The following is a 16,127-nucleotide window of genomic DNA, read 5'->3' as shown; positions in this document are numbered from 1 at the left end:
GTGCACATATGACTGTATACTTTAAATGCTCATTTAACTTAAATATTAAGATATTTTAATTTACAACTCATTTTAACTTAAAATTAATATACTTTCATTTGCCACTTTTTAAAAAATTAGTTTCAGGTGTACACAACAATGTACTAGTTAGACATTTACGCCCTCACAAAGTGATAACCACCCCCCCCAATCTACTACAACCTCTGACATCATGTATAGCTGTTACAGTTCCACTGACTCTATTCCCTATGCTGTACTCCACATCCTGTGACTATATGTATTAAATTATAGTTGACATTCAATATTATTCAGCTTCAGGTGTACAGCACAGTAGTCAAGCATCTACACCGTCGATGAAGTGGTCTCCCTAATAAGACATGTGCCCATTGGACACCCTACAAAACCTTTACAACATTATTGATTGTATTCCCCAAACTGTCTTTCGTCTCCCCGTGTCCTTTGCCACTTTTTTTGGTGGAGTGCCAAGACTGTTTCTTTGACTTTGATTTTGCAAATGAAAGTTCCACAATCATATGCATCATCTGTACATTCTAGTTTTAGTTTTTCTTATTAAAAAGGTGGAAACTCAAAGACACTTAGGAAGCACTTTAGGTAAAAAAAAAATTCTAGAACATGATTTTCCCCATTTTTTACAAGTGTCTCTTCCACATATTTTAGCAGCTCATATTTATCAAGTGCTAGCTAAAGAGTTCAACTTGGTTTTTATAGACAAAATTCTATTTCAGCACTTAAATTTTTTATCTCTGTTGTTTAGATTGAATTAAATTCTATAGTTAAGACAAGTAGAAATGGCACAACAAATTTGAGGGAATAAAGTGTAAGTGACTCTTTGATAACCAAATAACTCAATTGATGTGGCCAGACGTTCTAGAGTGTAGTGGAGAGAGGCCTCTTAGCCATGAGTTTTCAGGGTGTCGAGAGGGCCTGTCAGTATGTTTTACAGAGGTGCTGAGGACAATTGCTCTCTCCAGTGCTTATGAAGTTGTCTGTTAAAAAGTATAACAAGCATTCAGGTAAGCATTTTAAAAATATTTGTGTATTTAATCCTCATGACAACATGAGAACTCTGTGAGACAGGCATTATTATCTCATTTTTTACAAATGAAGAAACTAAATCTCAGTGAGGTTCAATGCTTTACCCAAGTGCTTTCCCAATAGTACTGTCTCCAATATAGCTTTGATCATATTATATAATCATTAATAGTTATTTATTGCTGTCTGGCTGGATAGGAATTCTTTAAGAGCAGGACCCAGTCCTTTTCATTACAATATCCCCTGTGTGTAACACCGTGCCTGCCACACAATAGATGCACGGGTTCTTTGCGGAAACATGAACTTATTCAGACAAGAACTTGTTAGGTTGATCCTTGGTCTAATTGGGTGCTAGTTTTGAGCAAAATAATTATTTTTTGCCTCTTGCTTTTGAAAACTCCTCTTCACAGATTTTAAGTGTACAATACATTATTGTTAATTATAGGTACTAAGTGAAATACACCAGACACAGAAAGACAAGTATTGTATGATTCCACTTATATAAGGTGCTGTGTTGAAAATAGTCAAATTCATAAAACCAAAGACTGGAATGGTGTTTACCAGGGACTGGGGCGAAAGGGAAATGGGGAGTTATTAATCAATAGGCATAAAGTTACAGTTTTGTCTCATTTTTAAAATTTGGTGCATTGGTGAATGTGAGATACAGATGATGTATTACAGAATTGTACACTGGAAAGCAAATGATATTTCTTAACATTTTCTATAGCTATCTAAAAATCTGCTACGTTAATGATTATTTACAAGCTTTATTCAGTTGTTATTTGAATAACATTTATTAAACACTCTAAATAAATGACTTCTTGCATGTAAAATGATCTTTCAGAAAATAAATTTGGTTTATGTAATTGTCATGCGGGGCGGCCTGCGGGGTCTCTGCTCCCACTCCCCACATAAGAACGCAGGATGTGGCTAGGCCAAAAAGGAACACCCACGGAGCCATAGATAGGGGAGCCATACCACTATATTCTCACTGGAGGCTGGGTTGGAGACACAGGAAGCAGGAGCCACATGATCCGCAACCCGCCGTCCACTTCTCTCTGCCAACCAACCTCACTTGCTAGCTGCAATCCACTCTTGCTAGCTCAGCCACCATCTTCTTGCTAGCCCCCATTTACTGCCAGCGTAGCCATGGCAGTTATATTAGGGGCCAATGGCTCACTGGTTACAGCTGACGGCCAACTAGCCACAGCTGATGGCCATCCAATCACAGTTGATGGCCATTTACTACCTGAGCCAGCACCTTTCCACGTGAGGCCGAGAGCCTGGAAACTGTACTCCTGGCTCTGTCCCCACAGTAATAAAAATGAAAAAGTACATAACATCACCCAAAATGATGCTCTTATCTCATATAACTTTCTGATTTACTTTCATTTGTTTTCATGGAAACTCAAGTTCTGAGGTGAAAATGGTTGATTAACAGTTGTAAAAGTTATTTAGTCAATGTAAATTGCACAGTAACACATTTTAAAAAGAGCTCTCTAGGAGATAGAATCTACTAATGTGGAGTAATAAAAATGTAGATCACATTAATTAATATTTAATTCTGTTGTCTATGACCCTAAACAAATTTGAACATGCAAAACACTTAGGGCTGTTTTGTTCGGTTGGTTTTAATAAACAGTAGCCAGCAAACTATTTTATATGAATAAGGGTTACCTACTTCCCTTAAACATTGTAACCTGGTTATTATGAAATCAAGCCTCAGAACAAGTTCTGTCATAATAGAAACATTTATTAGCAAAGAGGCAGATGGTTCATGCAACCTATTCCGTAAGCTTGATGAAGTCTCAGCTGACTGTCACCTTAGGAGCTCTGACCAACGCTTGACAAGAAATATTGACTCAACACTGGATAACATCCCAGATGCAGGACTCAGTTACTATTACGGTCAGCAATAGGCAACCAGCATCCTTCCAAACCAAAGGCGGGATACAGGATAGTTTACAGAGCAAGTCTTTGGCACCACCCCTAGGGTAGAAGCTACCAACCTTTCTGGGTTTTTACATCCTGTTTATTCAAGGACAGGGAGTGTCTTTCTAGTATTTTAGCCAATTCATGTAAGTTGAAAGCTTTTCACTTCACTAATTACCATCCATTTCTAATAGGTACCATGGTAATTAATAGCTAGTCACTAATTTAATCAATGAAAACTCATTTCTGACATGAAATACGGTGATTAGCAAAACATCTGGATATGATCAAAGACAAAGATAGCTAATGTGTTTGTAATCACTGCCTCTGGAGGGGAGCGTGTTTGCTCTGAAAAAGTGATATTTGACTGTCCCTGGAGCAGGGATTCCTGGGTAGCATGCATAAACTGTCTATGCTGAATTATTTGGAAGCAAATTACAAACACCATTAAATTTTTTAAACTATGATTAGGAATTCAGTTCCAAAGACATGGAAAATAAGGAGGGGATAAATGCAGAGAAAGTAAGCTTATTTATATTAGCTATTTTTTTCTTTTTATATAGTTGTATTTTCTTATATAGACCTAATGCATTAATTCACTGACTTAACGATGTAAGTATCATTGACTTAACGATGATGTTCCTCTGTCTGCGATCAGCTGCATGACATTTGATGGGATGCATTGAACGGAGTGGTGAGGGAGGAGGCACCTGCCATCTGGAGAGTCTAATTGGTGAAGTCATATACTGGAGACTAACGGGCAGGATCTGTCCCTGCCACAGCCCTCACAACTTGGCTTCTTAAAAGCATTACACTTTTAATATTTGTTTGGTTTTTATTTGGGGGACCAGTTGATTGTTGTGTGCAAGGGTCAAAAGAAGAATAAATCTGCTTGTCAAAAAATCCTGTCTCTAACTTACTATACCCCACTCACTGACATCAGTCAGATTGCTGTTCATTCATTCTACCCTCTTAATAAAAGATCTACCGATCTTCTATTGTTACATTTAAAAGTCCCTTATAGGCTGTGGAGAAAAAGGAACCCTTGTTCACTGTTAGTGAGAATGTAAATTGGCACAACATGATGGGAAACAGTATGGAGGTTCCCCCAAAAATTCAAAATAAAACTAACATATGATCCTGCAATCCCACTTCTGGGTATATATCTCAAGGAAATGAAATCACTATCTGGAGGAGATATTTGCACCCCTATGTTCTTTGCAGCACTGTTCACATTAGCTAAAATATGGAAACTACAACCTAAGAGTCCATTAACAGATGAATGAAAAAATAAAATGTGGCATATACCGGAGATGCCAAAAGAATGTATGTAAGTGGAAACTTTGGTCCACGTTGCTCAAGCAGTAGTTCGCTGTAATCAGAAGTGTCTGGACACTGATAGTAACCACTTTGAGCACCTCCTGTCATTGCAGAAGTCAAATGTGACTTGTATTCATCTTTTGGTATTGGTATATATTGAGTATTACAATTTTAATAGTTTTTTTTCCTTTCTTATAATGTGTATACATTTTTTTGGGGGGGCACTCTCTGTATATAGTGGAATATTATTCAGCCTTAAAGAAAGAAGGAAATCCTGCCATTTGTGACAACATGGATGAACCCGGGAACATTATGCTAAATGAAATAAGTCATACCAAGAAAGACAAATACTGCATGACATCATCTCACTTATATGTGGAATCAAAACAAAAAGATGTTGAACTCAGTAACAGACCGTAGAACAGTGGTTACCAGAAGCTGAGGAATGGGGGAAAGGGGATATATTGATCAAAGGGTACAAACTTTCAGTTATAAGTTGAATAAGTTCTGGAGACCTAATGTCCAGCATGGTGACTACAGTTAACAATAATATATTGTATAATTGAAATTTGCTAAGAGAATAGATACTAGGTGTTCTCACTAGAGACAAAAATGGTAAATATAGGTGGTGATAGATATGTTAATTAGCTTCACTGTGGTAATCATTTTACAATGTATATACATATATCAAAGCATCATGTTGTACATCTTACATATATACAATTTTTATTCGTCAATCATTCCTCAGTAAAGCTAGAAAAAGATAAGGATGTTAAATGAAGGAGAATGAAAGAAAAACTACAGCAGTCTCACCCTAAGTGGCTTGTCAAAATAAAATATACCCGGTAATTGTATTCAGTATAGTTCCAAAGAAGAGTACTGAAAAATACATTTTCTCCAATTCTTTGATTTTCATTGACATTTTAGGTATCCTTTGTAATAGATTTTCCTGCTCAGCACCTGTATGTCTAGCCCAAACTCAACCCAGCTCTGAATATAGAATGCATACATATTTAATATCCATATATTTAACATACATACACACACACACACACACACAAACACACATATCTATGTTTTTAAGTCAGTCATAGGGCATACAAAAATAATAAAACACAGATACACACAACACATTTTTCCAGAATGTTTTTATTTTATTTTGTAAAAAGATTTTAATTAAAAAATATAGCTAACATACATTACATTAGTTTCAGTTGTACACCATAGTTGTTGAACATTTATACACCCAAAGAAGTGATCACCATGATAAGTCCAGCAACCATCTGACACTGGACCATGCTATCAAATTGTTGACTATATTCCCCATGCTGCACGTTACATCCCCATGACTTATTTGTTTTATACCTGGAAATTTGGACCTCTTATTCCCCTTCACCTTTTCCCCCTTTTAAATTTTTTAATTACAGTTAACATTCAATATAATTTTATATTAATTTCAGGTATACAGAATAGTGGTTAGACATTTACATAATTTAAGAAGTGATACCCTTCACTAGTCTAGTACCCACCTGGCACTATACATAGTTATTACCATGTTATTAACTATATTCCCCATGGTTTATTCTACATCCCCATGACTATTTTGTAACTACCAATTTGTACTTCTTAATCCCTTACCCTTTTTTTCATCCTACACCAACCCCCTCCCATCTGGCAACTATCACAATGATTTCTGTGTCTATGAGTTTTTCTGTTTTATTTGTTTATTTTGTTTTTTAGATTCCACATATAAGCAAAATCACATTGCATCTGTCTTTCTCTATCTGACACTCCACTCAGCACAATACCCTCCAGGTCCATCCATGTTGTTGCAGATGTCAAGAAACCATTGCCTTCCCTGACTGAGCAATATTCCGTTGTATATATGTACCACCTCCTCTTTATCCATTCTTCCATCGATAGACACCTAAGCTGCCTCCACATCTAAGCCATTGCAAACAGTGCTGCAATGAACGTATGGATGCATATGTCCCCTCAAAGTAGCATTTTGGGTTTCTTCAGAAAAATACCCTGAAGTGGGATTACTGGGTCCTTTGTCTCTTGTTATAGCCTTTGTTTTAAAGTCCATTTGTCTGGTATACATATTACTATCCCAGCTTTTTTTTTTTCATGAAATAACTTTTTTTTATCCCTTTACTTTCAGTCTGTGTGTGTCTTTCAATCTGAAGTGAGTCTCTTGCTGGCAGCATATGTAAGCGTTCTGTTTTCTTATCCATTCAGCGCTCTTATGTCTTTGATTGGAGCATTTAACCCATTTACATTTGAAATAATTACTGATAGATAGGTAGTTATTGCCATTTTATTATATATATGTGTGTATATATATATTTTTCCATCCTAAAGAAGTCCCTCGTGCTTGCTTTGGCAGCACATATACTAAAATTGGAATGATACAGAGAAGATTAGCATGGCCCCTGCGCAAGGATGACACGCAAATTCGTGAAGCATTACATATTTAAAAAAAAAAAAGACGAAGTCCCTCTAACATTCCTTGTAATATTGGTTTGGTGGTGATGGATTCCTTTAGCTTTTTCTTGTCTGGGAAGCTCTTTATCTATCCTTTGATTCTAAATGATAGCTTTTCTGGGTAGAGCAGTCTGGTTGTAGGTCCTTGGTTTTCATCACATTGAATATTTCATGCCAATCCCTCTGGCCTGCAAAGTTTCTCTTGAGAAATCAGCTGACAATCTTCTGGGAGCTTCCTTATAAGTTACTAGTTGCCTTTCTCTTGCTACTTTTAGGATTTGCTTTGTCTTTAAACTTTGCTATTTTAATTATAATGAGTCTTGGTGTGGGCCTGTTTGGGTTCACCTTGTTTGGGACTCTGCACTTCCTTGGCTTGTATGTCTATTATGTTGGTACAAAAGTAATTGCAGTTTTTGCAATTACTTTTAACCTTTTAAACCGAATTACTTTTGCATGAACCTAATATTTCCTTTGTCAGATTAGGAAAGTTTTCAGTCATTATTTCTTCCAAAAAGTTCTCAATCCCTTGCTCTCTCTCTTCTCCTTCTGGTACCCCTATGATGTGAATGTTGTTACGCCTGATGTCCCAGAGGTCTCGTAAACTATCCTCATTTTTCAAAATTCTTTTTTCTCTTTGCTGTTCCGATTGGGTGTTTTCTGTTACTTTGTCTTTCAAATTGCTGATTTGATCCTCTGCTTCATCTAGTCTGCTGGTGATTCCTTCCAGTGCATTCTTCATTTCAGTTATTGTATTTTTCACTTCTGATTGGTTCTTTTTTATGGTTTCTATGTGCTTTTTATGCTTGCTACCTCTTTGTTGAAGTTCTTACTAAGTTCCTTGAGCATCCTTATAACCAGTGTTTTGAACTCTGTCTCTGGTAGGTTGCTTGCCTCCATTTTGTTTCGTTCTTTTTCCAGAATTTTCTCCTGGTCTTTCATTTCAGATGTATTTCTTTGTTTCCTCATTTTGGCTGCCTTTCTGTGTTTGTTTCCATGTATTAGGTAGATCTACTACATCTCCCAGTCTTGGCTGGGTGGCCTTATGTAGTAGGTGTCCTCTGGGGCCCTGGCACAGTCTCCCTGGTCACCTGCTCCAGGTGCTCCAGGAGTGTCCCTTGTGTGGGTTGTGTGTGCTCTCCTGTTATAGTTGAACCTTGATTGCTACTGGCATGTCAGTGGGTGGGACTGACCCGCAGGCTGGTTGGCTGTGGGGTTTGGCCACATTCACAGCTTATGGGCTGCTATGCAGGTGGCTTACCCCACAGTACAGGATTTGCCCTGGTGGGCTCTGGTGCCTGTTGACACTACTCTTTGAGTGTGCCACTTGTGGGGCTAATTTGGCAGTGCTCTGCTGTGGTCTGAAGCCAACCTCCAAGCATGTTAGTTCTGGGGCCTCTTGGGAGGAGTTCCACTGCAGGCCCACTGACTGTCATTTGCTGGGGACTATCTGGTAGAAGCTACAAAACGATCATGGTTGGTCACTGCCTGTGTTAGACCTAGAGGCCATGAGAGAGGCCATGCTGTGAACTGAGAATGGCTACCACAGTACTGGGCCTGGGGTAACTTCACAAAAAGCCAGAACATCCAGAGGCCTGCTGCCAGCTGCCGGTTCCCCTATGCTTCAGCAACTGATAAAGCCTCATGTGGTATGCAAGTTGGGTGAGGTAGGATTTCAGGTAGTCATTAGAAGTGGGAAGAATTGTGGTCAACAGGTTAATGTAAACTTTGGTTTGGAGCCAGTGCTGAGCCTGGAGCTACTCAGTAAAAGTCTTGGAGCACACTGAGGCCAGGTGCCACCTGACTGGGGCCCGCAGACGAATTGTTTTCCAAGAGTGCAATGCGGGCGGAGCTGGCTGCTCACCAAGAAAGTGCTTCCAGTTTTGGAGACATAGGGCAGGCCAGGTTCCCATGGAGCTCACCAGACCAATCAGATTCAGATTTGGCTGTGAGGGGGCGGGCTCAACACAGCAAAGATGGCACCCACCTGCCGGCTGTACCAGAGGAAGACCCCACACAGGGAAAATGCTGACTGTGCTCCAGCTCTTGCTTCGAAGTCACATACCACCCCGTATGCCTCCAAAACCACTCAAGTCACTGTCCCTCCACCAGAGCCCAGGGTAAGTGCCTGCAAGTGAGTCTGTATGCAGGCCATTTAAAATGATGTCTGGGTTTCCTGCAGCCTTCCATCCCATCTGGATGGTTATAATCCCCATGGTTTTTCACAGCCAGATGTTGTGGGGGCTCCTCTTCCTGGCACCAGTACGTTGGGATGGGGAGCCTGGTGTGGGGCTAGAGTCTCTTGCTCCTCCATGGGGAACCTTTGTGCCTGAGATATCCCTCCCTATTTTCAAACACCACACAGAGGTATGGGGCCTGCCCATTTTGTGTCTTTGCCCCTCCTACCAGTCTCAATGTGGCTTCTTCTTTATATTCTTAGTTATAAAACTTCTGTTCAGCTAGACTTCAGATGGTTCTTCAGGTTGACTCTTCTATAATTTATTTGTAATTTTAATGTGTTCATGGGATGAGGCAAGCACAGTGTTTATCTACTCCGCCATCTTGGAGCTCTCTCCCAGAATGGTTTTAATATGTCTCAGCTTTTACCAATTATTGACTATTCTTGAGAGTCTTTTGGGTTTTTCTTTCTTTAATTTGAAATATGACTTTGGCAAATGACTTGGCCTTTCTATTGAGAATGCATGAATGCTGCATCATGGGGCTGAAATTATTAATGTGCATAAAAATTCCTTTTCTTTGAGGCACATGAGAATATTGTTTCCTTCTCCAATAGTTGAAGTGTTGTGACTATTTCAGTCAGTGCATCATAGACAGAAGTGACACATGTCATTTCAGGGCTTGAGCATTTAATTGCTGGTGCAAGACCCTCCAGGACTGTTCCTTCTCTGACATGTCAAATTGGGGAGCACTTGTGAACTTAGAATCCTCATCAGCCGAAGTCTCTAAATACCTATGAGTAACATAGCTACCTTACCAATCTGAGTGGTACACAGAACATATGCAAGAAATAAATCTTTGTTGTTCCAAACTGAGATTGAAAAACAAAGCAACCAAGCAATAACAACAAAGATAGAACATAACCTAGCCTGAACTACTTAGTACTTGCCCTTTAATAAAAAGCAGATAACTCCTTTTTCTAGCTCTAGAGGAATCACCTAGCTATATTATTTTTAAAACCATTTTCTATAGCTGAAGTACTTTCTTAATTAAATCAAAGTGACTAAATGTTAGCAGAATGATGGTTATTTCACACAGCCAAAAAGTAGTTCTCTGTATGCATTCAGCAAATTGTGGCAATTTAAAGGTTATCTCTTCATAGAAATGAGACAGTGCTAGAACATCAAATGTTTTTGTCAGTCATAGGGCACAATAGAAATACTATATATCTTATTTCAGCTCTTTTAACTGTGTCACCCTGGTTGAGAACTAATTTAAAATGATTAAATTGCATTAGAAAATCCCCCCATCAAGATGTAATATGAGCCACCAAAACTTGTATTAAAATTTACCTAGTGTATTTATTTATAGTGTTATTTTTCCTTTTCCCCCCCAAGTTTCAGATATTTATTAATCAGTGTAAACCCCAACACAATACACCAACATGATTTTGTGCATTTGGAGGGGAAATATTTCCTGAGTAAGTGAGAAACTGTGCGGATGGTTTCTGGAAGACCTTCATCTACTAAGCAGCTTTATAGTGAAACATTTCACTTAGAAGTCTGGACCTTCTTTCTTCAGTTTACTGTAATCTACATTTACTTGTATTAAACTTGTATTGATCACTGGGACCCAGTTTGTTCCAGGGTTCTGGGTTATTCTTTCTGTCCCAACGGACACCTGGATTGAACAGTGTCAGGTCCAAGATATACAGTGCTGCTCCAGTGCCTCCCACTCCAATAAATACAAAGAGGGGGATCAAGCTTAGATGCTTCTTAGCCTGACCGAGTAACTGGTGGAGGATGGTTTTGGCAGAGGGCATGAGTATCTAGTATTATTTTTCTTGATAAGTTTATTTTTGTTTGTCTGTGCTAAAATGAATTACACAGAAATGTTAAATTTTATTATTTTCCGTTAATATGTATTATTAAGATACATTAACGTAATTTTAAAATCAAACATTAATTACTGCTGAACATGAGAAATAATTTTTTCTCTCCCCTACAACCTCTTCTGTCGATTCTACCTCCACACTTCAGAAGCTCTAGAATTCATCTACTCAGAACACTCCACCACTTCCTGCATCCCTGATTTTTAAACACCCAGGAAAAATGAATAAAGACCCAGGGAAAAGTTAAGTCAGTGAGTAATACAAATTCCTTTCTTTGTGTACTCCTCACCTCCAAAATGCTGCCACTATAATCTAAGAAGTTAAAATAATATGACATTTTAACCTTTAAGTTAGTCAATTTAAGAGAATACTGGGAGTACTGTTTTCAAGAGATTGATTGAAGTCAACCCTTTGGGCTGGTATAAGAATAATTATTAAGTGGTTTTGTGTTCCAGAGCAATAGTTATCTATATACAAGTTATCAGTAGCTGATTGGCTCCAATTATTCCTTCAGACATCTAAGAAAGACAAACCATCGACATAAAAAGCTCTTGCTCATTTGCATATTCATAATACCTCAGTGAATCACCAGGACTGGCACTGATGCTGCTTGAATATTAATGCAGAGCCAACAGCTGAGCTGAAGGGCAAAGCAATATATAGAAACAAACTGCAATTTCCCTCCGGAATTCACAATTTACCTTAATGGTGGACAGCTTTTTAAACCATTATTATTATTAATTATTATTATTATTTTCATCCCTTTACAAGATTGTTCCCCATTTCTTAGAGTATCTAGTTAGATCGGTGTAAGATTATAGTACATCTTTTATTTGTATTTTAAACCAGATTTTATCATCCAGTCTTTTTCTTACATCAAAACCCACAAACGATTCTCGTTTACATGCTCAATACCTATGCAGTATGCAGCCCAAAAGGTGGAGTCCAACTTGCAAACTGCGTTCAGCTGAAGGACATTCTATTTTAATATGCTTCCAAAAGCTTCAAATTTGTGAGCAGTTAAAAGTACGGGTAGTCAAGTACCTCTGCCTTCGGTTCTTCTCCCCGCTCTGCCCTTTATGTCTCCTGACCACACCCTCTGTCACAGCTCAAAGGGTTATTTCTGCCTTGGCTTCTGCGGAGAGCTACAGAGTGAGGCTTCCAAAAGAAGTGCTGCAATTCTGTCCATAAGATGCAGCACAATACTTGTGAAAGAATCTGTAGGAGGGAGATATGTGTTTGGGGTTTGCATGTGTAATGTGTTTGTACCATTGCCATTACATTTATACATCCGTGATCACAAGAGTGTTTATTATAGGATTCTATTTTCCTTGGAGAAGTGGCAGAATACACAAAACTCCCCCTGAGCATTTGCACTTCCTTTTCCTGAAGAAGGTGCGGTCTGCCGACAGGGGTTTCAGAAAACACACAGGAGTAGACAAAACAGTATTTCTTAAAAACAACTTCAGTTTTAGAAAACAGAGTTTTTTACCTTACTGATTATCATGCTGCTTTGCTTTATTTATTTTTGGGGGGCTTCTATTTCAAATGATAGTAAATAATCGCAGCTATAGCTAATCTTTATTGACCATATACTGCACTACTCAGTTTTTGCTGCATAACAACCTACCCCTAAAGTAAGTGGCTTAAAGCACTAAACTATTATTGCTCAGGTGTCTATGGGTTGCCTGGGGTTTGGCTGATGTGGGGATAGGCTCAGGTAGGCATTTCTGTTTCAGGATGTGGCAGCCAGTGTGGCCCTACTTCTCACTGAGTTGGTTGCAGTGACTGTTCCATTTATCTCAATTCCCCTTAGACCTACGGACTAACCAGGTACTATCCTACTCATGGTGCTAGCAGAGGCACATGGGTACAAGCAGAACATATGAGGCTTCAAGGCTTATGCTAAGATCCAGAACACTCGCTTCCTCTTTATTCCAACACCAGGAAAATATACATTATCTCTTTAGTGGGAGACACTGAAAAGTCATATGACAAAAGGAGGGGTGAACAATTTAAACCAATAGTGCAACCTACTACCTACACTATTGCCCACACTCCTTTGTTCATATTATATACATCATTTCATTTAGTCTTCAGAGCAGTCCCCTGAATTGTTGTCATCATTATTTGACAAATAAGATATTGAGATCCAGAGAGGTTAAGTAACTCGTTTAAGACCACACTGCCAGTAAGTGACAAAGCAATGCGTAACATCTCAACAGACCTTAGACACTATACAATTTTTCTCAAATGTTCCATCCTACCGGGTTTCAAAGCTATTTCTGTATTTAGTATAGGGACTATAAATATATGGGCTATAACGTTCAGTTATCATTGTAATGATAATGAATAAGGAAAGAGCATAACAAAAATTCTGCTGGGATAGAACTATTCATTTCTAAGTCATCCCATCGTTAAAATTCACTTGTACGTGAGACAGAATAAGGATAATGTCCTCAGCAGGGAAGAAACAAGGGGAAATTAATATATTAAATTTCCATCTGTAGTTCTTTTGTGACCAACAATTTATTCCTTGGAACAAGAAAGACACTTTTCTTTAACAACAAACACCACATATAAAAATTATAATTCTATTTTATAAAAAAAATGTCCACCACAGAAATATAGTTTTGTAGCTTCTAATACCATTAATCAAAAGCCACACATGGCTATAATGACAGAGAACTTTAGTGAATGGAAGTTAATTGTTCCAGTATCAGTAGAAATTTAAGTACACTCCTAATTATTTTCCAATTGTCTTCTTGGCAATCAATAGCAATGCAGTCTTAGAATGCTTATATTTGCATTGGCTTCTTGATTTTACATATTTTCATTTTTTGTCTAACAGTTGTTTTCAGAAATCTGAAGAGGTTTAGTTGAATTGAAAAAAGTAAGTCTGTATCACTAAGTCTAGTTAGTGATAATTCTGTACTGTTTTCATACTGTCCCTCATATAAAGTGTGGCTTAGTATATACCACAATTTGTTAAAAAGAGCATAGTATTCTAGAATAAACACAAAAACAACATGGCAAAATTAAATGAGCTCTGACATAAATCAAACCTCCATGTTACAAGATTTCTCTCCAAGGTTAAGCCATACAGAAATGAGACAGATTTTATTTGGGAATAGGATTAGCATTTATAGAAATTGGAATACTAAAATATCCAAATGGATGTCTATGTGTAGCTTGTGAAATAACACAGCATCCTTATCTTAGATAGACACTGTTATGTTTTTCGAGATTAATAGTTGTGCTGAATCTCACATTTGGTCCAACTTCCTTTACTTCACACCAAAAACATTTCAGAATCTCATTAAATGCAGACTGGAAGCTAGGAAGCTGAGAGCATTTCTGAGTATGTTTGTTCTGCTGAGAAAAGTGCATGGTATGTAATAAATATTCAGTAATTACTTTTGAAGAATGCAGTATTATGAGCTTTTACACCACTAGACTCAAACAGAACTGTGTTCTTAATAGTTGAACAACCTCGGTCAAGTTATTTAATACTACAAAGCCACATTTGGTTTTGTTTTTACCCACACAAGTAGAGATAAAATCTACCTATGTCGCAAAGTTGTTTAGAGAAGGAAATCAAAACATTTATTTATAACCAACTTTCCCTAACCTTCATTGACTCATGAGTTAAAATGGAATCAGATTATTCACTCAAATTTTAATAATTCTAGCCCCCACCTGCTGAGGCAGAACTTTAGTCTCTTCCCCCTAAATCTCTCTCAGTTATGTTTGGATGTCCCCAGGGAAGGTCTCAAATGTGCTCATGAGATGCCCTCTCCCATTTCTCGACCTCAAACCCGTTCACTGATGCTCATGGCCTAAGACAGCACTTGAGAATCAATTCTTTCCCAGCTGGCTGAAGCTGTCAATCAACCCTCCAGGAAATGCTAATACTATACTCGATGTTGCTATCTCTTCTTCCTGACGTTGCATCCTCTCTGAGTATCCAAAGGACATGTGCTCCCTGGGCTCCTCATTGAGTTGATGCTCCTACGTCCTGGATGCAAAGGAGGAGGATCATCCTTGCCCTTCGGCCTGTAGACCCTCTCTCTCTAAAATTCAATTACAAACCAAGTTGCTGAGTGAGGGGAGGTCAATACCTGAGACAAAACTCATGCTATTGCATACGTCTGGTCAGGTAAACACACACGCACAGACTACCTCCTAACCTTCCCAAGTCTCCTTCCTCCTGTAGGATGGGTTTTAGCATCTATGGGAAGAGGAAACTCACTTGTATCTTGCTGCCAATCACAATCCTTCGGAGCGGATTACTCGGGGAGATAAGGCCCGGTGTTGATAGGGTTTTGTGTACCTGGCGCATGGTGGCTCACCATTAACATGGAGTTCATCATCTAAAGTGGCTCCTCAAGATTTTTCTGGATCTGGGCCCCTTAGAGCATCCCCACAGAGATCAGTTTATTTGGTCTGAGATGAGTTGCTGGCATAGATAATTTCTAAAAGTTCCCTAGATACTCCTAATGTGTGGCTCAGGGTTAAGAACCACTATTCAGAGACCCTGATGAAAAGTTATTTTATCAGATAAAATGCGCATTTGTTTTTGCTTATAATTTTAGTAAAATGTCAGGGGTCTGTGAACACCCTGAAATCTAGCTTGAGGATAGTTGACTTAGAGCCAGCAAGATTGGTTGTTTCACCATATGGGGGAGTAGCCATAGTGGGGCAGGCTTCTACAAGAGATATTAACGGGGCCATATTCTAGAATGAAGCAATAATCAACTTAATCTAATAAAGTGTTTTCCCCCCTTATTTATCTGTTTTCCCAATGTTCCTGGTATTAAGCTATCTTGTAGTAGGTGATTAATAAATGCTTGTTGATTTAATGTTATCAAAATCCCTATTACCACTGAAATTAAGGAGAATATTTAGATCTAGTAAATCAGAATGAGCATGTAAAAAGAAAATTATAAGTGCTTCTTTTTTGGGAAAGTAGAATGACCAAGTTTCATTGACCAGCCAATTAACATTGAAAAAAAATCTATGTCCTAGAGCTAGAGAAATAGTAATAACCATTTTTGATATGATACAGGAATGTATCAGTGAGAAATGTTTCATTGATGGTGTGGCAAGAAGGTCAAAGAAATACTGTGAAGGTTTTGAGTAAATAACCACTTCTGGATGTCTAGAAACTTACATGAAGCTCGGTTTTTATTAAACTGTACTAAAATCAGCAAGGGTATTTTCCAGCTAAGACAAGGTGAGAAAATAAACTTGCAATTATGATGAGACA

The 16,127-nt window shown here is 38.3% G+C and overlaps 1 non-coding gene and 1 pseudogene across 1 annotated transcript; one reads left to right on the top strand and one right to left on the bottom strand.

Moving 5' to 3' along the window:
• The first annotated feature begins 6,678 nt into the window (after positions 1-6,678).
• On the top strand, positions 6,679-6,785 carry LOC117030615 (U6 spliceosomal RNA). Its single transcript, XR_004424422.1, has one exon. It is a non-coding gene; the product is annotated as a U6 spliceosomal RNA (small nuclear RNA).
• A 3,736-nt stretch (positions 6,786-10,521) lies between these two features.
• Positions 10,522-10,789, bottom strand: LOC117020030 (cytochrome c oxidase subunit NDUFA4-like; annotated as a pseudogene).
• Between the last annotated feature and the right edge of the window lie 5,338 nt (positions 10,790-16,127).

This window comes from Rhinolophus ferrumequinum, chromosome X, assembly GCF_004115265.2.
Source record: "Rhinolophus ferrumequinum isolate MPI-CBG mRhiFer1 chromosome X, mRhiFer1_v1.p, whole genome shotgun sequence".
Lineage (NCBI taxonomy): Eukaryota > Metazoa > Chordata > Mammalia > Chiroptera > Rhinolophidae > Rhinolophus > Rhinolophus ferrumequinum.
The sequence above is the reverse complement of the archived record's forward strand: the minus strand, read 5'-3'. Positions and strand labels throughout refer to the sequence as shown.